Consider the following 27,579-nt stretch of genomic DNA (forward strand, 5'->3'; position numbering starts at 1 on the left):
GAGGGATCAAGTGAAGGGGCTGTGGTGGCTGTGGTGGTAGTGGTGGTGGTGGCGGCGGGCGAGAGAGTGGTGACGAAAGCTGAGCTGGATGGTGCGTCAAGGTTCTTAGCGGAAGCTGTTGAAGATTGGGTGTCCTGTGTAAGGCTACTTTCACACTAGCGTTCGTCGGTCCGCTCGTGAGCTCCGTTTGAAGGAGCTCACGAGCGGACCCGAACGCCTCCGTCCAGCCCTGATGCAGTCTGAATGGATGCGGATCCGCTCAGACTGCATCAGTCTGGCGGCGTTCAGCCTCCGCTCCGCTCGCCTCCGCACGGACAGGCGGACAGCTGAACGCTGCTTGCAGCGTTCGGGTGTCCGCCTGGCCGTGCGGAGGCGTGCGGATCCGTTCAGACTTACAATGTAAGTCAATGGGAACGGATCCGCTTGAAGATGTCACCATATGGCTCAATCTTCAAGCGGATCCGTCCCCCATTGACTTTACATTGAAAGTCTGAACGGATCCGCGCAGGCTACTTGCGCACTTGCGCACTTGCGAAATTTTTTAAAGTTATTAATGCAGACGGATCCGTACTGAACGGAGCCTGCGTCTGCATTAATATGATCGGATCCGTTCAGAACGGATCCGATCAAGCGCAAGTGTGAAAGTAGCCTAAGCCAGTCAACTATTTTCTCAGAATTTTTGGGATTCAGGGTACGTGGCCTCTGAACACTGGGCATTATTCCAGGGCCAGTGGAAATCGCAGCACCACGAACACGACGGCCCCTGCGGCATGGCCTGCCTCTGCCTGTCATTTTTTATTAGATAAGTGTTACTATGCGTGCAAGGTACTGTGCCACTCTATATAAGTGGTGGGCAGTGAGCACAGTACAGTCTGTGTGGGCGCGTGACACACACAGGCTTGCTAATGTGATTAGATCACAGTTAAATTTTAAATAGAAATTATTTTTCTGAAAGGCATTTGGGCGAATGACACCCTGTAACGGTATGAGTGCAGGCCTAACCAGCCACTAGCCAGTGGACAAAATACAGTATGTGTGGGCGCCTGACACACACGGGCTTGCAAATGTGATTAGATCACAGTAAAATTTTAAATAGATTTTATTTTTTTCTGAAAGGTATTTGGGTGAATGACACCCTGTAACAGTATGAGTGCAGGCCTAACCAGCCACTAGCCAGTGGACACAATAGAGTATGTGTGGGCGCCTGACACACGGGCATGCTAATGTTATTAGATCACAGTTAAATTTTAAATCGATTTTTTTTTTTCTGAAAGGTATTTGGGTGAATGACACCCTGCAACGGTATGAGTGCAGGCCTAGCCAGCCACTAGCCAGTGGCCACAATAGAGTTTGTGTGGGCGCCTGACACACACGGGCTTGCAAATGTGATTAGATCACAGTTAAATTTTAAATAGATTTTTTTTTTCTGAAAGGTATTTGTGTGAGACACCCTTTAACGGTATGAGTGCAGGCCTAACCAGCCACTTGCCAGTGGACACAATAGAGTATGTGTGGGCGCCTGACACACACGGGCTTGCTAATGTGATTAGATCACAGTTAAATTTTAAATATAATTTTTTTTTCTGAAAGGTATTTGGGCGAATGACACCCTGTAACGGTATGAGTGCAGGCCTAACCAGCCACTAGCCAGTGGACACAATAGAGTATGTGTGGGCGCCTGACACACACGGGCTTGCTAATGTGATTAGATCACAGTAAAATTTTAAATATCATTTTTTTTTCTGAAAGGTATTTGGGCGAATGACACCCTGTAACGGTATGAGTGCAGGCCTAACCAGCCACTAGCCAGTGGACACAATAGAGTATGTGTGGGCGCCTGACACACGGGCTTGCAAATGTGATCACTGAAAAATATTAAATGTATGGGGGGCGGAGCCTGCGGCGGTCTGTGATGGCCGCACTTTGCTGAGCTCCTGCACTACCGCCGTCTAAACCTCTAGCAATCTGCAGCTATCAGCCTCACTATGGTGAAAATTGGCAACCCTAAACTCGGTGAGCACCCGACTCAGCAAAAAACCCTGCCAGCGAGCGGAGAAATGGACAAGTTTATTAAGAAAGCAGCGTCCTCGTTTGTGGCGCGAGAAATCAAGATGGCGCCGACTCAGCCCGCACAGCCCCACAGAGCCAGCGTGCAGGAGAGGTCCGATGATGAAAGTATCTCCGATGAGCCGCAAGGTAAAGGGACTCTCCCCATAACCCGGCACTATTTGAAACAGGCCCTGTGCAAAGCCATGGAGCCTGTCCTGAGCGAGATAGCAGCGATGCGCCAGGACATGAGGCAAGTGGGAGATAGGGTGGAAGCCCTCGAGACCCAACAGTTCATGGTGCTGGAACATCAAAGGGCTACGTCTACTTCACTACAGAAGTGCAGCGCTTACCTCAATGAGCTGCATAATGCCCTGGAAGACCAGGAGAATAGGGGGCGCCGCAATAACCTCCGGATACGTGGGATTCCTGAAACGGTTGCCCCAGGTGACGTCCCAAATGCGGTCAGACATCTCTGCGTTTCACTCCTCGGCCCAAATTTCACCCCAGAAATAACACTGGAGAGAGCACACAGGGCTCTACGCCCTAAGCCCAAAGCAGAAGATCCCCCCAGGGACATAATTTGTAAATTTCTGAACTTCCAAGTGAAAGCTGCAGTTCAAGAAGCGGCCAGAAACCGCCCTGATCTCGTTTTTGAAGGAGCGCAAGTTTCCATTTATCAAGATTTAGCTCCCTCCACGCTCAGAAAGCGCCGGGTCATGAAACCCCTGACAGAATGGCTACGTGCTAATAGGATCCAATATAAATGGAACTTTCCGTTTGGCATATCTTTTTCCCATGATGGACGTCGTTTCAACATTTCTTCACATGCGGATCTGGATGCAATGTATGACGTTTTGCAAATCCCTCCCTTCCAGATTGAAAATTGGGACTTATTTCAAGATGTTGCTGCACTTCCAGAGATTCCAACCGTTACGCCTTCACCGTGATGCATACCCCTAAAGCCCATAAAACGGGTAAGAAGGGGAGGCAGATGACTCCAATGAGACTTACCCAAGACCGGTGAACTTTCTTTAGCCCATTCCTGTCTCTCGTCCGGTATATCCTGACTGCCAGAATTTCATCTACATTTGAACGAATAACAGCGGACGTCTCACGGAACGGACTTGTCTCACCGGAATCCAGAGAAGATCTAGCCATTTGATGTAACCTATTGTCTGTCTGTCTTCCAGTATGTCTTTCCTCCCCCACTTCACTTTTGTCCCTTTGCTACTGTACTCATGTCCAGTCCTTATTCTCTCGCTTTCTATCTAATTGGTCTGTCAGCTCTGTCCAATTTCCTAATACAAGATTTGCTCAGTCCTTGCCACTAGTTAGCTAGCCTTTTCGTAAATAGTCAACAACTTCTCCCTTAGTGGAGGGACCTTTTATTCCAAGTAGGCTGCTTATTAATGTACTAGACGGCACACAATTCGGTCACTAGACCTTTTCCCCCCAAGATGACTAGCTTAGGGGTGACCCTATGCTTGAAATGTTTTTTTCCTGTTCTAATGTTTTCTTTTTTTCCCCAGTTTGTTCTAAGGTACATGATTCTATTGTCACAACTCAGTAGAGGTTTCCACTCTAGCTTATGGATCCCATCCTTTTCTTCTGACCAGCTGACTGATACCTCACCGGTAAGTGCTCTCCCCTGGGGGACTGACACATTGACGCGCCTTGATCCCCACTCTCTGAACGATCATGGCTGATCTACACATTGCTACATACAATGTGAGAGGATTTAACTCTCCTTCTAAGAGAAGCCAAATTTTAGCAATGCTACGCAAAGAGGGATCAGATGTGTTGCTTCTCCAGGAGACACACTTCCGGTTCAACCATTACCCCAACCTGGAATTTTCACATTATCCTGTGTGGTTCCATTGTGGTGGTAATTCGTCGGCTTCCGGAGGTGTCAGCATCGGTTTTAAAAGAAAAATCCCTTTTAAATACTCTGAACATACTCAAGACCCAGAGGGGAGATATCTCTTAGTGAAAGGGAATATAGGCCCTCAGACATACACATTTATCAACCTGTACGCTCCCAACAACAAACAAATATCCTGGTTTGCCAGCTTGTATAAACTCATTGAGTCCTTTAAAGAAGGTATTGTGGTGCTGGGAGGCGACTTTAATATTGCGCTCGACCCCGAGCTAGATGTCTCTTCCCATAAATCAGCTCACTCCCTGAACTCACTGAGAAGGGCGAGAGAGGGTTTCTGGAACTTGCATCTGGTTGACTCTTGGCGTTCTCTTCATCCTAGCGATGTAGACTACACCTTCTTTTCACATGTTCACAATACGTACCACCGTATCGACTACTTATTTGTGTCCAAGGAGCACCTCCAGCACTGCTCAGAGGCCAAGATCGGATCTATTCATATTTCCGATCATGCACCTGTTTTTCTCACGGTCACGTCCCCTACACGCAATTTCTCATGCTTTAATTGGCGCCTGAACGAATCCATTATAGGAGACCCCAAAATCATTACAAAAATCTCTTCCTTACTAGAGGAGTACTTTAAACTGAATAACGACCCCTCTATATCCCCTCAAACTCTCTGGGATGCACACAAACCTTTCATAAGGGGACACTTCATTAGTATTGGATCACACATTAAGAAAATCAGAGAACAGAAGATAACGTCTCTTCTTACTAGAATTAAAAAGCTAGAGACCCAACACAAACGTTCCCTAGCCGATTCTCAGCGTCAAGACCTTTCTAGTCTTAGGGCAGAACTAAAAGCTTTATGGGATGCTAAATCCGCCAAATACTATCTAAACTCGCAGCATAAATTTTATGCTCATGGCGATAAGACTACTAAGTTCTTGATGAATAGAATTAAGGCAAGAAGAGACAACAATTACATACATCAACTAAAGTCCCCAAATGGCGGCACAATTTTTGCCACAAACCAAATAGCTACCCAATTTAGAAAATTTTACGAAGAGCTTTATAATATCCCGCCCCCTTCATCCTCTGAGGCTCATCTTGTCTTTAATCTCCTCCTTTTTAGAGGCGAACACCCTCCCTCAGCTCGCCGATAATCAGAGAACCTTACTGGCAGCTCCTTTCTCTATCGAGGAACTTTCCGTAGCTCTCTCCCAACTACCCCTGGGGAAAAGTCCTGGCCCTGACGGCCTTCCGTCAACATATTACAAAGCCTTTAAGACCCAGCTACTCCCACACCTCCTTAATGTATGCAATTCTGCATTGCAAGGTAGTGCCCTATCTAGAGATATGACGACTGCACACATAGCACTGATCCCCAAGGAGGGAAAGGATCCCACACTCTGCGCAAATTACAGACCCATTTCCCTTCTGAATTTGGATCTCAAACTGTTAGCTAAAATGTTGGCCAACCGACTGGCAAACTTCCTTCCCTCTTTGATACATGGGGACCAGGTGGGCTTTGTCCGCAATAGAGAGGGCAAGGATAACACTGCGAGAGTTATCAACGCAATATGTCATGCCAAGCACAATTCCTCCCCTCTCCTTCTACTCAGCACCGACGCAGAAAAAGCGTTTGATAGGATCAATTGGATATATTTAAGACAAGTTCTTCTGGGCTTTGGTCTACCTGGTCCCTATGTTCAAGCGATCTTTGCTATGTATGCACAGGCCACTGCCCTGGTAATGGTTAATGGCAGTCTTTCATTACCCTTTCGTATACACAATGGCACCCGCCAAGGCTGTCCCCTGTCCCCCCTCCTTTTTGTTTTGGCTATGGAACCCCTTCTATCCACGTTTAGGAATGATTATAACATCAGAGGCTTTACTTTGGGAGGAAGGGACCACAAAATTGCGGCATTTGCCGATGATGTTATGATCATGACAACAAACCCAACCACTTCCCTGTCTTATATACAAAATCACCTACAACAATATGGTTCCATTTCAAACTTTAAGATAAATGCTAGCAAATCGCTGATCATTACGCTTGGAATATCCACTCATACCAGGTCCCAACTGATGAAAAATTCCCCCTTTAACTGGTCATCCCCAACTATCACTTATTTAGGAGTCAAGATCAGCCCCCAAATCTCGGATCTCTTTTCACTAAACTACATCCCCCTTAAAAACTCTCTATTTTCAGCCATAGACAATTTACAGACCAGGGCGCCAATGTTATCCTGGTTTGGGCGTAAAAATCTCCTTACCTCTTTGATTTTACCGCGCCTGACGTACCTGCAACAGGTCCTCCCAATACCTATACCCAATTCATTTTACACATCCCTGAAACAAAAGTTTAGAAACTTCATATGGAATGGCAAAAAGGCCAGACTTTCCTACAAACTCTTGGCCCATCCACGCCAGCTAGGCGGCATTGGCCTCCCAGACCCTGAACTGTATGGAAAAGCGATACTATTAGCTAGAGCAATAGACTGGCTCCGCAACCCCATTGATAAACCTTGGGTTAGCCTAGAACAAAGCATACTAGTCACTTCTTTTCGGACAACCCTACTAGGACACCAATTTCCACCACATATACCACTGCCTAACTATCCAATTCTAAAAGCAACACTAGATGCCTGGAGATGGCTGAACTCTTCCCACTACTCAATTCCCTTCCCTTCCCCTATCCTGACGATTGCAGACATCTTAGGTGCATCCTCTCCATTATTACTGCAATCTTCCTCTAAACATATCAAATCCTCCTCTTTGCCCATTAGAAACCTCTTGGACCTCCCCGGGAAACCACTAGAGACTGCAGCCATACATACTCTGCTTAACCCAAACCCATGCGACCTTACCTTGATTCCCCATATTAGGTCCTTTCTAATAAGAAACAATACTGAAGGCGAACTCCTTCGTCCAATAGGTTGGTTTGAAGCCCTCATCATCAGCCCTAAACCCCCGAGGAAAATAATATCGCAAATACATGGCAAATTGCGCACCCCACCACTTATCGCCAAGCCATCTTTTATACACAACTGGGAAAGAGAAACCGGGTTAACTATATCTTTCAACGATCTGCCCGACTTATTTAACACCCCCCATAAGGCTTCCCGATGCGTGCGCATCCAGGAAAATGGATACAAAATACTGACCCAATGGTATATTACCCCATCTAGATCTGCACACTTCGCTGTGTCTTCCTCGGACAGGTGCTGGAGGTGCTCCGAGGGGACTGGGACCTTCCTCCATATTTGGTGGAACTGTCCAGTTATTAGCAAATGGTGGGCAGATATCTTTCGACTAAGCAACCAAATTTGCCGTGAATCGGTAAAGATGTCTCCACTTGGCGCATTGCTGTCCCACTATACAGACGCAAATCAACCCTCTCCAAGTTATCTCTTCAAACAGCTCTTGATTGCAGCGCGTCTACTCGTCCCCAAACACTGGCTCCAGACCTCGTTGCCGACAATTGAGCGGTGGAAGCTTAAGGTGGACCAGCTTTATCGTTTTGAAGAACTATCTGCTTGGGAATCTCGCACACACCCAACCTTTTTGAAGCGTTGGTCACTCTGGTCCACCTTTAGATTCTCCAATAGCTCATAGGCACTTTCTCCCCCCCCCCCTAGCTGTTTACACATCCTTTCTCATATGCTCTGTTGTCATATCCCACATATAGCTCGAGCCTTCTAAGCTTGGATTGCCCCTCATGCAGGGGTTTGCTTCCAACATCTTGACCCAAATGACATTTAGGCTACTCAGGACTAAACAGCTCCGCACATAGTTTTATGCTCCAAACCTGAGAAAAATTCCTTCACACACAGGTAGTTGTGAATATGGTCAGAATGTTCATACAATGTACTTGATCTGCATATGTAGGTCATCTGAGTGCGTGCTTCCTCTACATTGATGCCTTTATTTTAAAATTGTTGAAGATTATGTACCTTTTCATGTTACATTTTACCCTGTAACCTACTGTCATGCTTTACGGCTTTGAAAACAAAATAAATATGTTTAAAAAAAAAATATATATATTAAATGTATGAATGGTGTGCACTGTGCACACAGTGCTGTCTATGACTGAGCCTGCAACCTCTCACACACGGGCAGCCAGGCAACTGCAATATATATATATATGAAGAAAAAAAAAAAAAAAAAAGCAGACTGATGTACGAGCCCTGAGAAGGGTCAAAGTTTACTCAATGATGATGTATAGGGGGCGGACAGAACATCGCATATGTTCGCCGGGAACTATTCGCCGGCGAATAGTTCGGGACATCACTATATGCCATTCTAAAAATCCCTGTAATCATAAGTAGTGATGTCCCGAACTATTCGCCGGCGAATAGTTCCCGGTGAACATAGCTTGTTCGCGTTCGCCGCTGCGGGCGAACATATGCGATGTTCGGTCCGTCCCCTATACATCATCATTGAGTAAACTTTGACCCTCTACCTCACAGTCAGCACACACATTCCAGCCAATCAGCAGCAGACCCTCCCTCCCAGACCCTCCCACCTCCAGGACAGCATCCATTTTAGATTCATTCGGAATCTGCTTTCTCAGAGAGAGGAGGGAGAGTGTAGCTGCTGCTGATTCAATAGGGAAAGCGTTAGCTAGGGCATTGTTCTGTGTCCACAGACTCATCTGCTGTAAGGACAGCATCCAGACATCACCCCAAAAAGCCCTTTTCAGGTACATCAGTTTGCTTTTATTTATTTTTTCATATATATATATATATATATATATATATATTGCAGTTGCCTGGCTGCCCGTGTGTGAGAGGCTGCAGGCTCAGTCATAGACAGCACTGTGTGCACAGTGCACACCATTCATACAGGGTGTGACAGAAAATACCTTGCAGATAAAAAAAAATAAAAAAATAATATTTTTCTGTGATCTAATCACATTTGCAAGCCCGTGTGTGTCAGGTGCCCACACATACTGTATTGTGTCCACTGGCTAGTGACTGGTTCGGCCTGCACTCGCATACCGTTACAGGGTGTCATTCGCCCAAATACCTTTCAGAAAAAAAAAATATTTTAAATTTAACTGTGATCTGATCACATTTGCAAGCCCGTGTGCGTCAGCCAGGCCCACACAGACTGTACTGTGCCCACTGCCCACCATATATAGAGTGGCACAGCACCTTGCACGTATAGTAACACTTATCTAATAAAAAATGACAGGCAGAGGCAGGCCACGGTGCAGGGGCCGTCGTGTTCGTGGTGCTGTGATTTCCACTGGCCCTGGAATAATGCCCAGTGTTCAGAGGCCACGTACCCTGAACCCCAAGAATTCGGAGAAAATAGTTGACTGGCTTACACAGGACACTCAATCTTCAACAGCTTCCGCTAAGAACCTTGACGCACCATCCTCTTCCAGCTCAGCTTTTGTCACCACTCTCCCGCCCGCCCGCCGCCACCACCACCACTGCCACCACAGCCACCACAGCCGCTTCACTTGATCCTCAGAGGAGTTATTTACACATCAGTTGGATGAAATTAGTGATGCACAACCATTATTGCCAGGGGATGTAGATAACAGGGATATGTCTCAGTCAGGCAGCATTACACACATGAACGTACAGTGTGATGATGATGATGATTTTGTACTCGCTGCTGCTTCCTTTGCTGAGGTGTCAGATACAAGTGAAGCGGTTGATGATGACGATGTGCCCTTGGATGCCACATGGGTGCCTGTTCGAAGAGAAGAAGAAGAGGGGGAAAGTTCAGAAGGGGAGACAGAGAGAAGGAGGAGACGAGTTGGAAGCAGGGGGAGGTCGTCGCAAGTAGCTAGTGGCACAGTCAGACAGCATGTATTGGCACCCGGGGTCAGCCATACAGCACGCCAATCAACGCATGCTTTTGCCACCACCAGAATGCCATCAGTGCAAAGCTCAGCAGTGTGGCATTTTTTGTGTGTGTCTGCCTCTGACAACAGTGATGCCAATTGCAACCTGTGCCAAAAAGAAATGAGTCGTGGGAAATCCAACACCCACCTAGGTACAACTGCTTTGCGAAGGCACATGATCGCACATCACAAACGCCTATGGGATCAACACATGATGACGAGTAGAAGCAGCACACAAGCTCAAAGCCACCATCCTCCTCCTGGTCCAGCATCTTCAGCCACGTCAACCACTGTTGTCCTCCTTGCCCCCTTTCAACAACCCGCCACTCTGCCTCTCGCCTTGAGCAGTTCCATCTCATCTGCCCACAGTCAGGTGTCTGTTAAGGAAATGTTTGAGCGTAAGAAGCCAATGTCACAGAGTCACCCCCTTGACCGGCGTCTGACAGCTGGCTTGACGGAACTATTAGCCCGCCATATTTTACCATACCAGCTGGTGGAGTCTGAGGCCTTCAAAAAATTTGTCGCTATTGGGACACCACAGTGGAAGGTACCCAGACAATTTTTTTTTTCTAATAAGGCAATCCCAAACCTCTACTCGGTGATTGAAAAGGAAGTCATGGCATCTCTGGCATACAGTGTTGGGGCAAGGGTCCATCTGACCACTGATAGCTGGTCTGCAAAGCACGGTCAGGGCAGGTATATCACCTACACTGCGCATTGGTTCAACCTGCTGACGGCTGCCAAGCAGGGAATGCGTGGCTCTGCAGCGGAGTTGGTAACACCGCCACAACTTGCAGGCAGGCCTACTGCCACCTCCTCTACTCCTCCTACTCCATCCTCTTCCATAACCTCCTCGGCTGAGTCCTCTTCTGCTGCGGCAGTCTGGCTGCACATCAACTGAACCCCCCCAGCTCCCCAGGGGCTATTCCACATCCCGGATACGACAGTGTCACGCTGTCTTAGGGCTGACTTGCCTGAAAGCAGAGAGCCACACCACACCAGCACTCCTGTCTGCCCTGAACGCGCAGGTGGATCAGTGGCTGACCCCGCACCAACTGGAGATTGGCAAAGTGGTGTGTGACAATTGAAGCAATTTGTTGGCGGCATTGAATTTGGGCAAATTGCCTCATGTGCCGTGCATGGCATATGTGTTGAATCTCATCGTACAACGCTTTGTGTCTAAGTACCCAGGCTTACAGGACGTCCTCAAGCAGGCCAGGAAGGTATGTGGCCATTTCAGGCGTTCCTACACGGCCATTGCGCACTTTGCAGACATTAAGTGCCGAAACAACATGCCAGTGAGCCGCTTGATTTGCCACAGCCTGACACGATGGAATTCAACACTCCTGATGTTCGACCGCCTGCTCCAACAAGAAAAAGTTACTGGACGCTCATGCGCAATGCCTGTAGGCTCATGCGTCCTTTTGAGGAGGTGACAAACCTAGTCAGTCGCACCGAAGGCACCATCAGCGACCTCATCCCATTTGTTTTGTTCCTGGAGCATGCCCTGCGAAGAGTGCTGGATCAGGCTGTAGATGATCGGGAAGAGGAAGATTTGTGGTCACCATCACCACCAGAAACAGCCTTGTGGCAACGCTGCAAGAGGAGTATGAGGAAGAGGAGTCAGAGGAGGAATGTGGCTTTGAGGAGGAGGAAGACCAACCACTGCAGGCATCCCAGGATGCTCGTTGTTGTCACCTATCTGGGACCCGTGGTCTTGTACGTGGCTGGGGGGAAGAACAGACCGTCAATGACATCAGTGAGGAGGAGGAACGGGAAATGAGTAGCTCGGCATCCAACCTTGTGCAATTGGGGTCTTTCATGCTGTCATGTCTGTTGAGGGACCCTCGTATAAAAAGGATGAAGGAGAACGACCTGTACTGGGTGGCCACGCTACTAGAACCCCGGTATAAGCAGAAAGTGGCGGAAATGTTACCAAATTACCGGAAGTCAGAAAGGATGCAGCAGTTCAAAGCCAAACTAAAAAATATGCTTTACACAGCTTATAAGGGGGATGTCACAGCACAACGGGAATCTAACTGGGGAAGAGGTGAAAGTAATCCTCCTCCTACCACGACCACGCGGCAAGGACAGGACGCTTTACAGCTGTGTTGTTGATGGAGGACATGCAGAGCTTTTTCAGTCCTACACATCGCCACAGCCTTTCGGGATCCAGCCTTAGAGAATGACTCGACCGACAGGTGGCAGACTACCTCGCCTTAACTGCAGATATCGACACTATGAGGAGCGATGAACCCTTGACTACTGGGTTTGCAGGCTTGGCCTGTGGCCTGAGCTATCCCAGTTTGCGATAGAACTTCTGGCCTGCCCCACTTCAAGTGTCCTGTCAGATAAGACCTTCAGTGCAGCAGGAGGCATTGTCACTGACAAAAGAAGTCGCCTCGGTCAAAAAAGTGTTGATTACCTCACCTTCATTAAGATGCATGAGGCATGGATCCCGAAGGGACTGACAGTAGGGGATACGTTTAACTAACAAAAGGCCTGACATGCCTTGGCCTCAAAATGGTCCCCACGCTGCTGTATTTAATGTCTGCATACCGGATGACAATTTTTCCGGCCGCTGCTACAACAGCGGCTGCAACAATAACATTGTTTTTCAGGCATGTGTACATGCCTAATTTTTCTGGCCTCTGGTGCTGCACTATGGCTGCAAAAACAAAACAAAAAAAAGGCACATACAAGTGTCAATTCCCCTTTCGTGATCGATACCTTGTTGTGGTGAAGGGGCTTGCGTATCACAATGAAGCCATCATCACCTCTATGAGTGTGTTGGCAATGTTGCCACACCCCAGATGATAAGGCCATTACTTCATTATGATCAGACCAAAAGCGATCGGGACGGCTGGATGTTTTTTCATAGAAAAAACTTAAATTTATTTATTTTTCTTATTTTAAGTTGTATGGGTGGGTTTTTAATACATAAAATAAATTTTAAAAAAAACATAATAAAGTCTCTTAATATTTTATTAGAAATAATGCAGACAATTTAAACAATCCCCAACAATTCCAATACAAATCAAGTACAAAGCTCAGAACTAAATTATTCCAGGATGTCGTAATGGTTCGTTAATTCGACAATGGTTATTCAATTTGACACACGTCCCTGGATAGGGGACGTAACAGGAATTAAACTGATAGGAATAGGACTAGTTAAGACACCACTCATATAGGGTGTCACAGCACATTGCTCCGTGCACGCGCAGTGCCCCAACTTGGGAGTAAGAGGACCGACCAAGCTGCTTTTTCCATCTCCCAGTTGCTAAAATCAATTCAGTTTGGTGTATCAGAGTTTGGTCTGTCACTGTGAAGGCAGTCGAAGATACCCGGCCTAAATCTTTTTTTCACAAAAGGCAATCCCACCCTGATATGGGATGTAACAGGGATTAAACTGATGAGAATAGTACTACAGGAAATTCCACTCATATCAGGTGTGACAGTAAATTGCACGGCGCAGACGCAGTGACCGTGGCGTGGATTCAAACAAAGGGGAGGGAGCCAGCAATTTTTTAACCATCTCCCCATTCGAAAAATCTATTTAATAAATGGACCTCAGATTGGGGACGTAACAGGGATTAAACTGATGAGAAGAGAGAACTACAGGAAATACCACTCATATCGGATGAGACAGTAAATTGCACAGCGCAGACACATTGACCGTGGATTCAAACAAAGGGGAGGGAGCCAGCGTTTTTCTAACCATCTCCCCATTCGAAAAATCAATTCAATTCACCTTTCCGGGACCCTTGGTGTTGTACGTGGCTGGATGGAGGAAGGGACATGGCTAGCTTGGTATCCAACCTTATGCAAATGGGAAGTTTGCGGTTGGGCAAATGGACTGTTTGCGGTGGTTTGCGGTGCATTAAAAGGGGAGTTTGGTCTGTCAATGTCTGTGAAGCGGGCGTAACCCTTACACTATCTGATCGATACAACATCATAACTGATCATATACACACACTGGATGTTTTAAACCACGTTGTTCAAAAAAAAATATTGGGATTGTTAGGTGATTTATGCCCTTTATGGATTAAAATCCACCTCTGCGTCAACTATGTCATTGTCCATGGGAATTTTAGCCATGAATCCCCCTCCGGCATGCCACAGTCCAGGTGTTAGTCCCCTTTAAACAACTTTTCCATCACTATTGTGGCCAGAAAGAGTCCCTGTGGGTTTTAAAATTCGCCTGCCCATTGAAGTCAATGGCGGTTCGCCCGGTTCGCCCGTTCTCGAATATTTGCATTCGCTGTTCGCGAACGGAAGATTTTATGTTTGCGACATCTCTAATCATAAGGAGAAAATTGCAGTAAAATAGTTTATAAGGCCGAAAAAAGACATCTGTCCATCCAGTTCAACCTATTATCCTGCAAGATGATCCAGAGGAAGGGGGGGGAAAACTGAGGTAGTAAGCTAATTTTCCCCACTTAACCCCTTAACGACTCTGCCAATTTTCACCTTAACTGCTTCCCGACCGCCTAACGCAGGGATGTGTCCTGGCGGCGGTCGATTCATTCCTCCTTGACGCGCTGGTGCGTCATCTCGCGAGACGCGATATTACGCTCACAGCCGGCCCGCGCATGCACATTGCGGGCCGGCAAAAGTTAAAGGAGCGTTTCGTCACCAGCCTGCCAGCCACTGATCAAAAAATCAAATCAGAAGCCATCTAACACCTTATATTTATAAATATAAGGTGTTAAATGGCTTCTCTGCTCCTCTGCTGGTCATTTTTGTCGGTTGGTCTCAGCAGAGGAGCACAGTTCACAGTGAGTAGCCACCAAACACTTAACTTAGCCCCAGATCACCCCCCAGCACCCCAATTAACCCCTTGATCACCCCTTGATCTCCCCTGTCAATCACCTAGTGAAAGGGAAAAAAGTGATCAGTGTAAACTGTCACTTTTTTTTTTTTCACTGGTATTGACGGTTTTAGGATAGTTTAGGCCCCTTGGTTAGGTAGTTAGCGATCGTTTAGCGCCCAGCCCACCGCACCGCAGTCACTGATTCGATGATTAGCGTATCGCTAATCAGCATTTGTACTTTTATAGTATTTGTAAGTGATCAAAACTGATCACAGTCAGATCTATAATAGTATTAACGTCACCTTAGTTCTCCCTCCACCCAAAACGCAGTGTTTGTCCGATCAGGCCTGATCGGTTTCCCACACGTGCGTTCACCCACGCCCGCCCCGCCGCCGTGACAAATTTTTAATTAATTTTTTTAGCACTGCACAAACAAGAGCTGCGGCGATAAAAAAATCTGTTTTGATATTTTTTATCAACCGCAGCGGCCTCCGGTACTTCGCTAGCCTCCCATTTGTAAGACAGGCTTGCTTTTGTTCTTGGGTAGTCTCAGGGAATACCCCCTAAATTTAGTTGACCAAATGGCAAATAAGGGGTATTCTTCCGAAGAGGCCTACAGGCTTCTGACCCAGTCGGATGAGGAATGGGAACCCTCATCTGACGAATCTAGCGGTTCAGAATATGAACCTGTAGAAAGCAGTGGCAGTCTGACCCAAAGTTCGGACGAGGAGGTTGAGGTCCCTGATAGCACCAGACGTACCCGACCCCATGTTGCTAGACCACAGGTTGCGCAGGATCAGCTTCAAGGGCAGCAGAGTGGGGCTGGTGCTGGCGGATTGCGTGGTGAGGCATACACCAGCAGCGCAGCCCATCCTGGACCTAGTTCCAGCACTGCCGTACAACATGGTGAAGTGGCAAGCACCAGAAGGGCAGTTGAAGCTGTTACGGTGGCACGTGCAATAGTTACCCCGTCGCAGCCACCGCACAGACAGGCCCGTAGAGCCCCTAGAGTCCCTGAGGTGCTGGCAAACCCTGATTGGCAGCCCCCAACTTCAGCCACATCAATAGTTCCCCCTTTCACCGCCAAGTCTGGAGTTCGGGTTGAGACAGCTCAGATCGGTTCGGCACTGGAAATTTTTGAGCTGTTCTTGACTCGGAGCTCTTGGACTTAGTCGTGGCAGAAACAAATCGGTATGCCACTCAATTTATAGCCGCCAACCCGGGAAGCTTTTATGCCCAGTCTTTCCAGTGGAAACCCGCATAAGTTTCCGAAATTAATATTTTTCTGGGCCTTCTCCTCAACATGGGTCTAACCAAAAAGCATGAATTGAGGTCATATTGGTCCACAAACCCAATTCATCACATGCCCATGTTCTCTGCTGCTATGTCCAGGACACGATTTGAGACCATCCTGCGTTTCCTGCACTTTAGTGATAACAGCACCTCCCGTCCCAGAGGCCACCCAGCTTTTGACCGGCTCCACAAAATTCGGCCCCTCATAGACCACTTCAACAACAAATTTGCAGATTTGTATACCCCAGAGCAAAACATCTGCGTAGATGAGTCCCTTATACATTTTACCGGGCGCCTTGGCTTCAAACAATACATCCCAAGCAAGTGCACCCGGTATGGGGTCAAATTGTATAAGCTCTGTGAAAGGGCCACAGGCTATACCCACAAATTTCGGATCTATGAGTGTAAAGATCAGACCCTGGAGCCGGTCGGTTGCCCTGACTACCTGGGGAGCAGTGGGAAGACAGTCTGGGACTTGGTGTCACCCTTATTTGGCAAGGGGTACCATCTTTATGTGGACAATTTTTACACAAGTGTGCCCCTCTTCAGGCATTTGTTCCTAGAACAGATTGGCTGCTGTGGCACCGCGCGACCTAGTCACCGGGGCTTCCCCCAACGGCTCGTTACCACCCGTCTTGCAAGGGGGGAGAGGGCTGCCTTGTGTAACCAAGAACTGCTCGCGGTGAAATGGAGAGACAATGGAGTTTATATGCTCTCCTCCATTCACGCAGACACAACAATACAAATCGAACGGGGAACCAGTGTCATTGAAAAGCCCCTAAGTCCACAACTATAACCTTCACATGGGAGGGGTGGAATTCAATGACCAGATGTTGGCTCCTTATTTAGTTTCCCGACGCACCAGACGCTGGTATAAGAAGGTGTCTGTATATTTGATTCAATCGGCTGCATATAATAGTTTTGTTCTCTACAGTAAGGCTGGGAGAACAGGATCCTTCCTAAAATTTCAGGAAGAGATCATCGAGAACCTCCTGTATCCAGGAGGTTCTGTGGTCCCAACCACCAGTGTAGTGAGCCGTCTACACGAGCAAAATTTCCCCAATGTCGTTGCTGGTACCTCAACTCAACCGTCACCCCGAAAAAGATGTTGTGTCTGTAGCAGGAGTAGAATAAGGCATGACTCACGCTATTTCTGTCCTGACTGCCCTGACCACCCTGCCCTATGCTTAGGGGAGTGTTTCCAGAAGTACCACACACAGGTACACTTAGCATAGAGATTGAATCTCACAGGACAGGCACACACGGCTATTAGGGCCCATTCACACAGAGCTGCTGCAAACCTCTCATTTCACCTGGGACAAAGTGCATAATGTACTTCGCATAAAAGTTGGTTTATGTGGCGCTGCAAGACGAGATTTCTCCTCTGCAGTAAAAGATACGTTTGCCGAGGCATATGAGCTGAGGGGGTGGCGGTGTTCATATGCTTTGGCAAACACTTTGTATATAAAAAAATAATAAAAAAATCCCGTCAATGATTTATTCATCCACATCGATTGATGTGAATGGAGAAATCGGGTTTGCCAGGGCATACGAGCTAAGTGGGTATGGATGTTGGGCGGAGCTCCTATGTCCTTGCAGACGCCTTTCCACTCCTTTTTTTTGGGGCAAAGAGTTTTTCATCCACATTGATTGATGCGACTGAAGAAATCTGTGCCGTTCATTTTTTCTTTCAGCCCAGAGGCTGAATGGAAAAAAAAAAATCTCATTACCCGTATGCTCAATATAAGAAGAATAGCAGAAACTCCTAATGCTGGCCATACACTACGTGCAGAATTATTAGGCAAATGAGTATTTTGAACACATCATCCTCTTTATGCATGTTGTCTTACTCCAAGCTGTATAGGCTCGAAAGCCTACTACCAATTAAGCATATTAGGTGATGTGCATCTCTGTAATGAGAAGGGGTGTGGTCTAATGACATCAACACCCTATATCAGGTGTGCATAATTATTAGGCAACTTCCTTTCCTTTGGCAAAATGGGTCAAAAGGAGGACTTGACAGGCTCAGAAAAGTCAAAAATAGTGAGATATCTTGCAGAGGGATGCAGCACTCTTAAAATTGCAAAGCTTCTGAAGCGTGATCATCGAACAATCAAGCGTTTCATTAAAAATAGTCAACAGGGTCGCAAGAAGTGTGTGGAAAAACCAAGGCGCAAAATAACTGCCCATGAACTGAGAAAAGTCAAGCGTGCAGATGCCAAGATGCCACTTGCCACCAGTTTGGCCATATTTCAGAGCTGCAACATCACTGGAGTGCCCAAAAGCACAAGGTGTGCAATACTCAGAGACATGGCCAAGGTAAGAAAGGCTGAAAGACGACCACCACTGAACAAGACACACAAGCTGAAACGTCAAGACTGGGCCAAGAAATATCTCAAGACTGATTTTTCTAAGGTTTTATGGACTGATGAAATGAGAGTGAGTCTTGATGGGCCAGATGGCTGGATTGGTAAAGGGCAGAGAGCTCCAGTCCGACTCAGACGCCAGCAAGGTGGAGGTGGAGTACTGGTTTGGGCTGGTATCATCAAAGATGAGCTTGTGGGGCCTTTTTGGGTTGAGGATGGAGTCAAGCTCAACTCCCAGTCCTACTGCCAGTTTCTGGAAGACACATTCTTCAAGCAGTGGTACAGGAAGAAGTCTGCAAGGTAAGAAAAACATGATTTTCATGCAGGACAATGCTCCATCACACGCGTCCAAGTACTCCACAACGTGGCTGGCAAGAAAGGGTATAAAAGAAGAAAATCTAATGACATGGCCTCCTTGTTCACCTGATCTGAACCCCATTGAGAACCTGTGGTCCATCATCAAATGTGAGATTTACAAGGAGGGAAAACAGTACACCTCTCTGAACAGTGTCTGGGAGGCTGTGGTTGCTGCTGCACGCAATGTTGATGGTGAACAGATCAAAACACTGACAGAATCCATGGATGGCAGGCTTTTGAGTGTCCTTGCAAAGAAAGATGGCTATATTGGTCACTGATTTGTTTTTGTTTTGTTTTTGAATGTCAGAAATGTATATTTGTGAATGTTGAGATGTTATATTGGTTTCACTGGTAAAAATAAATAATTGAAATGGGTATATATTAGTTTTTTGTTAAGTTGCCTAATAATTATGTACAGTAATAGTCACCTGCACACACAGATATCCCCCTAAAATAGCTAAAACTAAAAACAAACTAAAAACTACTTCCAAAAATATTCAGCTTTGATATTAATGAGTTTTTTGGGTTCATTGAGAACATGGTTGTTGTTCAATAATAAAATTAATCCTCAAAAATATAACTTGCCTAATAATTCTGCACTCCCTGTACATGTAATGATTGCAGAGACCCTCAAATACCAGGGCAGTACAAACACCACACAAATGACCCCATTTTGAAAGAAGACACCCCAAGGTACTCGCTGAGGGGCATATTGAGTCCATCAAAGATTGAATTTTTTGTCCTAAGTTAGCGGAAAGGGAGACTTTGTGAGAAAAAAATAATAATAATCAATTTCTGCTAACTTGTGCCAAAAAAAAAAAAATTCTATGAACTCACCACGCCCCTCATTGAATACCTTGGGGTGTCTTCTTTCCAAAATTGGGTCACATGTGGGATATTTATACTGCCCTGGCATTTTTGGGGCCCTAAAGGGTGAGAAGAAGTCTGGGATCTAAATGTCAAAAAATGCCCTCCTAAAAGGAATTTGTGCCCCTTTGCGCATCTAGGCTGCAAAAAAGTGTCACACATGTTGTATCGCCGTACTCAGGAGATGTTGAGGAATGTGTTTTGGGGTGTACTTTTACATATACCCATGCTGGGAGAGATAAATGTCTTGGTCAAATGCTAACTTTGTAAAAAAAAAAAAAGGTAAAAGTTGTATTTTGCCGAGATATTTATCTCACCCAGCATGGGTATATGTAAAAAGACACCCCAAAACACATTGTCCTACTTCTTCTGAGTATGGCAATACCACATGTGTGACACTTTTTTGCAGCCTAGGTGGGAAAATGGGCCCACATTCCAAAGAGCACCTTTCGGATTTCACAGGCCATTTTTTTTTACAGATTTTGATTTCAAACTACTTGCACGCATTTGGGCCCCTAAAATGCCAGGGCAGTATAACTATCCCACAAGTGACACCATTTTGGAAAGAAGACACTCCAAGGTATTTCATGAAGGGCATAGTGAGTTCATGGAAGTTTTTATTTTTTGTCACAAGTTAGTGGAATATGAGACTTTGTAAGAATAAAAAAATCATCATTTTCCGCTAACTTGTGACAAAAAATAAAAAGTTCTATGAACTCACTATGCCCATCAGCGAATACCTTAGGGTGTCTACTTTCTGAAATGGGGTTATTTGTGGGGTTTTTCTACTGTCTGGGCATTGTAGAACCTCAGGAAACATGACAGGTGCTCAGAAAGTCAGAGCTGCTTCAAAAAGCAGAAATTCACATTTTTGTACCATAGTTTGTAAACGCTATAACTTTTACCCAAACCAATTTTTTTTACCAAAGTTTTTTTTATCAAGGACGTGTAGAACAATAAATTTAGAGAAAAATTTATATATAGATGTGTTTTAAAAAAAATAAAATTACAACTGAAAGTGAAAAATGTCATTTTTTTTGCAAATTATTTTTTACATTTCGATTAATAACAAAAAAAAGTAAAAATGTCAGCAGCAATGAAATACCATCAAATGAAAGCTCTATTAGTGAGTAGAAAAGGAGGTAAAATTGGGTGGTAAGTTGCATGACTGAGCAATAAACGGTGAAAGTAGTGTAGTGCAGAATTGTACAAAGTGGTCTGGTCATTTAGGGTGTTTAAGCCATGCCATTTTTTGCAAATCTGACATATGTCACTTTATCTGGTGATAACTTTAAAACACTTTTACTTATCTAGGCTTATCCGAGACAGTTTTCTCATCACACATTGTACTTTATTACAGTGGTAAAATTGAGTAATAAGAATTATTTTTATTCATAAAAAATACCAAAAAATTTCAAATTGCAAAAATTCCAATTTCTCTACATTTATAATAGATAGTAATACCTCCAAAAATAGTTATTACTTTACATTCTCCATATGTCTACTACATGTTTGGATCATTTTGTGAATGCCATTTTATTTTTTGGGGATGTTAGAAGACTTAGAAGTTTAGAAGAAAATCTTGAAATTTTTCAGAAAATTTCCCAAACTCACTTTTTAAGGACCAGTTCAGGTCTGAAGTCACTTTGTGAGACTTATATAATAGAAACCACCCACAAATGACCCCATTTTAGAAACTACACCCCTCAAATTATTCAAAATTGATTTTACAAGAAATTCCAGATCTTCCCTTTTTTGGCAGATTTTACATTTTAATCATTTTTTCCCACTAGCAAAGCAAGGGTTAACAGCCCAAAAACTCAATATTTATTTCCCTGATTCTGTAGTTTTTTAGAAACACCTTATATGTGGACATAAAGTGCTGTAGGGGCACACGGCATTACACAGAAGGAAAGGAACACCACATGGTTTTTTGGAAAGCAGATTTCACTGGGATAATTTTAAACTGCCATGTCACATTTGATGCACCCCTAGAGTAGAAACTCCAAATAACACATTTTAGAAACTACACCCCTCAAGGTATACAAAAGTGATTTTACAAACTTTGTTAACCCTTTAGGTGTTCCACAAGAATTAATGGAAAATAGAGAAGAAATTTCATAATTTCACTTTTTTGTCTGATTTTTCCATTTTAATTCATATTTCCAGTTACAAAGCAAGGGTTAACAGCCAAACAAAACAGCCCTGATTCTGTAGTTTACAGAAACACCCCATATATGGTTGTAAACTGTTGTATGGACACACAGCATTGCTCAGAAGGAAAGGAACGCCATATGGTTTTTAGAAGGCAGATATTGCTGGACACCATGTCACATTCAAAGCCCCCCTGATGCACCCCTAGAGTAGTAACTCCAAAAATGTGACCCCATTTTGTAAACAATGGGATAAGGTGGCAGTTTTGTTGGGACTATTTTAGGATACATATGAATTTTGGTTGCTCAATATTACACTTTTTGTGAGGAAAGGTAACAAAAAATTGCTGTCTTGGCATCGTTTTTGCTTTTTGTTATTTACAACATTTATCTAACAAGTTAGACCATGTGGTATTTTTATAGAGCAGGTTGTTATGGACACAACAATACCAAATATGACAACTTTGGGGTTTTTTTGTTTCAGTTTTACATAACAAAGCATTTTCTGGAAAAAAAAAACATTGTTTAGCATCTCCACATTCTGAAAGCCGTAGTTTTTTGGTGACTGTCTTGTGTAGAGGCTCATTTTTTTCAGGATGAGATGAAGGTTTGATTGGTATTTTTATAGTGTGCATATGACTTTGATTGCTTGCTATTACACTTTTTGCGATGTAAGGTGATGTTTTTGACACCGTTTTCATTTTAGTTTTTTTACGGTATTCACCTGAGCGGTTCGGTCATGTGATATTTTATAGAGCAGGTTATTACGGAAGCGGCAATACCTAATATCTGAACTTTTTTATTTATGTACATTTTACACAATAACAGCATTTTTTAATAAAAAAAAAACAATGTTTTAGGGTCTCCATATTCTGAGCCATATTAGGGGCTCATTTTTTTCAGGATGAGGTGACAGTTAAATTGGTGCTATTTTGGGGGGTATACGCCTTTTTGATCGCTTGGTGTTGCACTTTAGTGATGCAAGTTGATAAAAAAATAGTTTATTTAGCACAGTTTTTATTTAATTTTTTGGACTGTGTTCACCTGAGGGGTTAGTTCCTGTGATATTTTTATAGAGCCGGTTGATACCTAACATGTCTAATTTTCTTTTTTTCCCTATTATTTTCAAATTTTTCCATTTATTTTGGCAAAAGGATATATTTTTTTTTATTTATTTTTTACTTGAAACTTGTAATTTTTGGCGGATTTTTATTTATTTTTTACTTTTTTTTTCGCTTTCTTTTTTGTCCCACTCTGGGACTTCAACTTTTGGGGGTCTGATCCCCTTTACAATGCATGACAATACTTCTGGATTGTCATTTATTGGCTGTAAGTGTAAGCGTAGCCTTCCTGCCTGTGAGATCGAGGGGGCTGGATCTTACAGGCTCTCCTGGAAGGCAGCCATGATGCCTAAGAAAGGCATCGTGCTGACTTCCATGCCATCGGGTCCCCATCACAGCAGCACGGGGACCCAATGTCTACTTACTCCCACATGGACATCGCACATGCCGCGGTCAGGGCTGACAGCGGCTGTGCAGGGGTTACTGCGCCGGCATCGGTGATTTCACCAACATCGGTGCATGATGCAAGGGTCCAGCTATCAGTGACTGATCAGGCGGGTGCAGCTCCTTGCATCATGTGCCAACATTGGTGAAATCCCCAATGCCGACACAGTAACTCCTGCACAGCCGTGTTCAGCCCAGGCCTGACAGAACAACAGACGTGCAGGTTGGGGGACACCTGGGAAAAAGTGACCATAAAGTAATAATCTTCCAATTATCATTCAAAAGAGCATTTCTAAACGGAGGAACAAAAATACAAAACTTTAAAAAAAAACTAAATTTAGCCAACTAAGAGAAGCCATAGGCCGAACTGGGACAAAGTCGTCAAAAATAAAAATACAGCCACAAAATGGAATATCTTTAAAAGCATCCTAAAATCTCATTGTGAGAGTGTCACGGACGGTGTACAGAAAACAAGACAAAGCAACATGCATATATGACTCACTGGATCCAAAGCTAAGGAACCAAAAGGGAGACCCCTGCACAAGACCTGAGACTTTCCCTGGCTGCTCAGCCTATGCAAAGATCCCAGAGGTGGATGGTTGCATATCCACGTACCTCGACTGTATAACCCCTGAACACCCTACAATAGTGAGGGGACACGACCACCGGCTCCCTACACCAGACACGGAGGGAGTCAGGGTCACCTGGGATCCAGCAAACAGAAAATAACAGATAAAAGTTCAGCACTTAACTTTGTAGCAGACTGCAAAACAGGACCAGCATGCACACACACTCCAGGAAGTAGTATAAGCCGCCCAGTAATGCATTATGGGGCGGAATTTAAAGGGATGCAATCAGTCCAACTACATGACAGCTGAGAGAGGCTAACAAGATGAGGAACTGAACCTCACAATAATGAAAACTCAAGGAGGAGGTTCTGAAAGGCTTCTGTCAGAGCTTCTCAGCTGTCTGGTTGTGACAGAGAGGTACATACCGTATGGGAATAAAAGGTTAAGGAACAAAAAGAAACCAATGCATATAAATAGAACTGCAAAGAAAGCAATAAATGACAAAAAGAAAGCATATAAATCACTAAAACAGCATGGTAGCACGGAAGCACTAAAAAACTATAAGGGCAAAAAAAAATACAACAAGTAAAAAACTAATAAAATCAGCCAAACTAGAGACCAAAAGAGTAACACTAACCCTAAAATGTTCTTCAATTATTTAAATGTTAAAAAGTATAAATCTGAAGGTGTCGGCCCTTTAAAGAGTAATGAGGGGGGAGTCGCAGAGAGCGACAAGGAGAAAGCAAAGCTGTTAATTATTTTATTTTTTCTCTCCAATGTATTCACTGAGGAAAATAAACAGTTAGATAAAATGCTGAATGTAAAAATAAATTCCCCATTAAAAGTGTCCTGTCTGACCCAGGAAGAAGTACAACAGGGACTTAAAAAGATTAAAATAGACAATTAGCCAGGACCGGCTGGCATACACCCCCGTATCCTAAGGGAATAAAGTAATGTCATAGCCAGACCCATATTTCTGATATTTGTGGACTCTATACTGACAGGGAATGTCCCACAGGATTGGCACATAGAAAATGTAGTGCCAATATTCAAAAAGGGTCCAAAAACAGAGCCTGGAAACTATAGGCCTGTAAATCTTAGAGCATCTCAATGGAAATAAGCAAATAACGCCATATCAGCATGGCTTCGTGAGGGATCGATCATGCCAAACTAATTTAATCAGTATCAATGAGGAAGTAAGTTCTAGACTTGACAGCGGCAAATCAATGGTTGTTGTATATCTGGACATCTACAAAGCATTTCACACTACTACATAAAAGGTTAGTATATAAAATGAGAATGCCCGGACTGGGAGAAAATGTCTGTATGTGGGTAAGTAACTGGCTGAGGGATAGAAAACAGAGGGTGGTTATTAACGGTACACACTCAGATTGGGTCACTGTCATTAGTGGGGTACCTCAGGGGTCAGTATTGGGCCCTATTCTCTTCAATATATTTATTAATGATCTTGTAGAACGCTTGCATAGTAAAATAAAAATTTTCGCAGATGACACTAAACTGTGTAAAGAAATTACATTGAAGAGGACAGTATACTACTACAGAGGGATCTCGATAGATTGGAGGCTTGGGCAGATAAGTGGCAGATGAGATTTAACACTGACAAATGTAAAGTTATGCACATGGGAAGGAATAATGCATGTCACCCGTACATACTAAATGGTAAAACACTCGGTAACACTGACATGGAAAAGGATCTAGGAATTTTAATAAACAGCAAACTAAGCTGCAAAACCAGTGTCAGGCAGCTGCTGCCAAGGCCAATAAGATAATGGGTTGCATCAAAAGGGGCATAGGTGCCTTTTATAAGAACATAGTCCTACCACTTTACAAATTGCTAGTTAGACCACACATGGAGTACTTTGTACTGTTCTGGGCTCCTGTGAACAAGGCAGACATAGCAGAGTTGGAGAGGGTCCAGAGGAGGGCAACTAAAGTAATAACTGGAATGGGGCAACTACAGTACCCTGAAAGATTATCAAAATTAGGGTTATTCACTTTAGAAAAAAGACGACTGAGGGGAGATATAATTACTATGTATAAATATATCAGGGGTCAGTACAGAGATCTATCCCATCATCTATTTATCCCCAGGACTGTGATGAGGGGACATGCTCTGCGTCTGGAGGAAAGAAGGTTTGTATACAAACATAGAAGAGGATTCTTTATGGTAAAAGTAGTGAGACTATGGAACTCTCTGCCTGAGGCGGCGGTGATGCTGAGTACAATAATGGAATTCAAGAGGGGTCTGGATGTATTTCTGGATGTATTTCTGGATCTAGGGAGCTATTCGGATTGCCTGATTGGAGTCAGGGAAGGAATTTTTTATTCCCCTAAAGCGGGGAAAATTTGCTTCTACCTCACAGTTTTCTTTTTTGCCTTCCTCTGGATCAACTTGCAGGATGACAGGCCGAACTGGATGGACAAATGTCTTTTTTCGGCCTTATGTACTATGTTACTATGTTACTAACCTTTCATGCGGTACAGTGTCAAAGGCTTTGGAGAAGTCCAGATATACAACATCCATTGATTCGCCGCTGTCTAGAACTTACCTCCTCATAGAAACTGATTAAATTAGTTTGACGTGACCAATCCCCCATGAAACCATGCTGATATGGTGTTATTTGCTTATTTTTATTGAGGTACTCCAAATAGCATCTCTTAAAACCTTCAAACAGTTTACCCCAACAGATGTTACATTACCGACCTATAGTTTCCGGGCTCTGTTTTTGGACTCTTTTTGAGTATTGGCACCACATCTGCTATGCTCCAATCCTATGGAACACTCCCTGTCAGTATAGAGTCTTTAAATATCAGAAAAAAGGGTCTGGCTATGACATTACTTAATTCTCTTAGGATATGGGGGTGTATGCCGTCCGGTCCGGGCGATTTGTCAATTTTAATCTTTTTAACACGCCACTGTACTTCTTCCTGGGTCAGACAGTGCACTTTTAATGGGGAATTAACTTTTACATTCTGCATATTATTTGATATAGCTTTGCTTTCCCCTTATCGCTCTCTGAAATCCCCCCTCATTACACTGTAAAGGGTCGACACCTTCAGATTTATACTTTTTACCATTTATATAATTGGAGAACATTTTAGGGTTCGTTTTGCTCTCTTTGGCAATTAATCTCTCAGTCTCTAGTTTGGCTGCTTTTATTAGTCTTTTACATATTTTATTTTTTTCCTTATAGTTTTTTAGTGCTTCCTTGCTAGCCTCCTGTTTTAGTGATTTAAATGTTTTCTTTGTGTAATTTATTGCTTTCTTTACATTTCTATTTATCCACATAGTTTTTTTCTGGTTTATTAATCTTTTAATCTCATAATCACAAATAGATTTTAGGATGCTTTTTAAAAATATCCCATTTTGTGACTGTATTTTTATATTTGAGGACTTTGTCCCAGTTAGCTAGGCCTATGGGCTCTCTTAGTTGGCTACATTTAGCTTTTTTGAAGTTTGGTACTTTTGAATGACAATTTGAAGTTTATTACTTTATGGCCACTATTTCCCAGGTGTCCCCCAACCTGCACATCTGTTGTTCTGTCAGGTCTATTGTTCAGTTCAGTATGGCCGTCCTTCTAGTCGGGTCCTGAACCAGTTACGAAAGGTAATTGCCTTTGGTTATTGCCAAGAACCTGTTACCTTTATGAGATGTACAGGTTTCAGTTTCCCAGTCTATTTCTGGGTAGTTGAAGTCCCCCATAATAACAACCTCATTATGATTTTGCCTTCCTATAATTCTACCCTCCACGTGTTCATGTCCTTCACTTATATCTTCTCGGACTGTCAGCTTTAGACAGGACTTTACATAAAGGCAGACCCCTCCCCCTCTCCAGTTTTGGC

The sequence above is a fragment of the Bufo gargarizans genome, chromosome 5 (assembly GCF_014858855.1).
Source record: "Bufo gargarizans isolate SCDJY-AF-19 chromosome 5, ASM1485885v1, whole genome shotgun sequence".
Taxonomy (NCBI): Eukaryota; Metazoa; Chordata; class Amphibia; order Anura; family Bufonidae; genus Bufo; species Bufo gargarizans.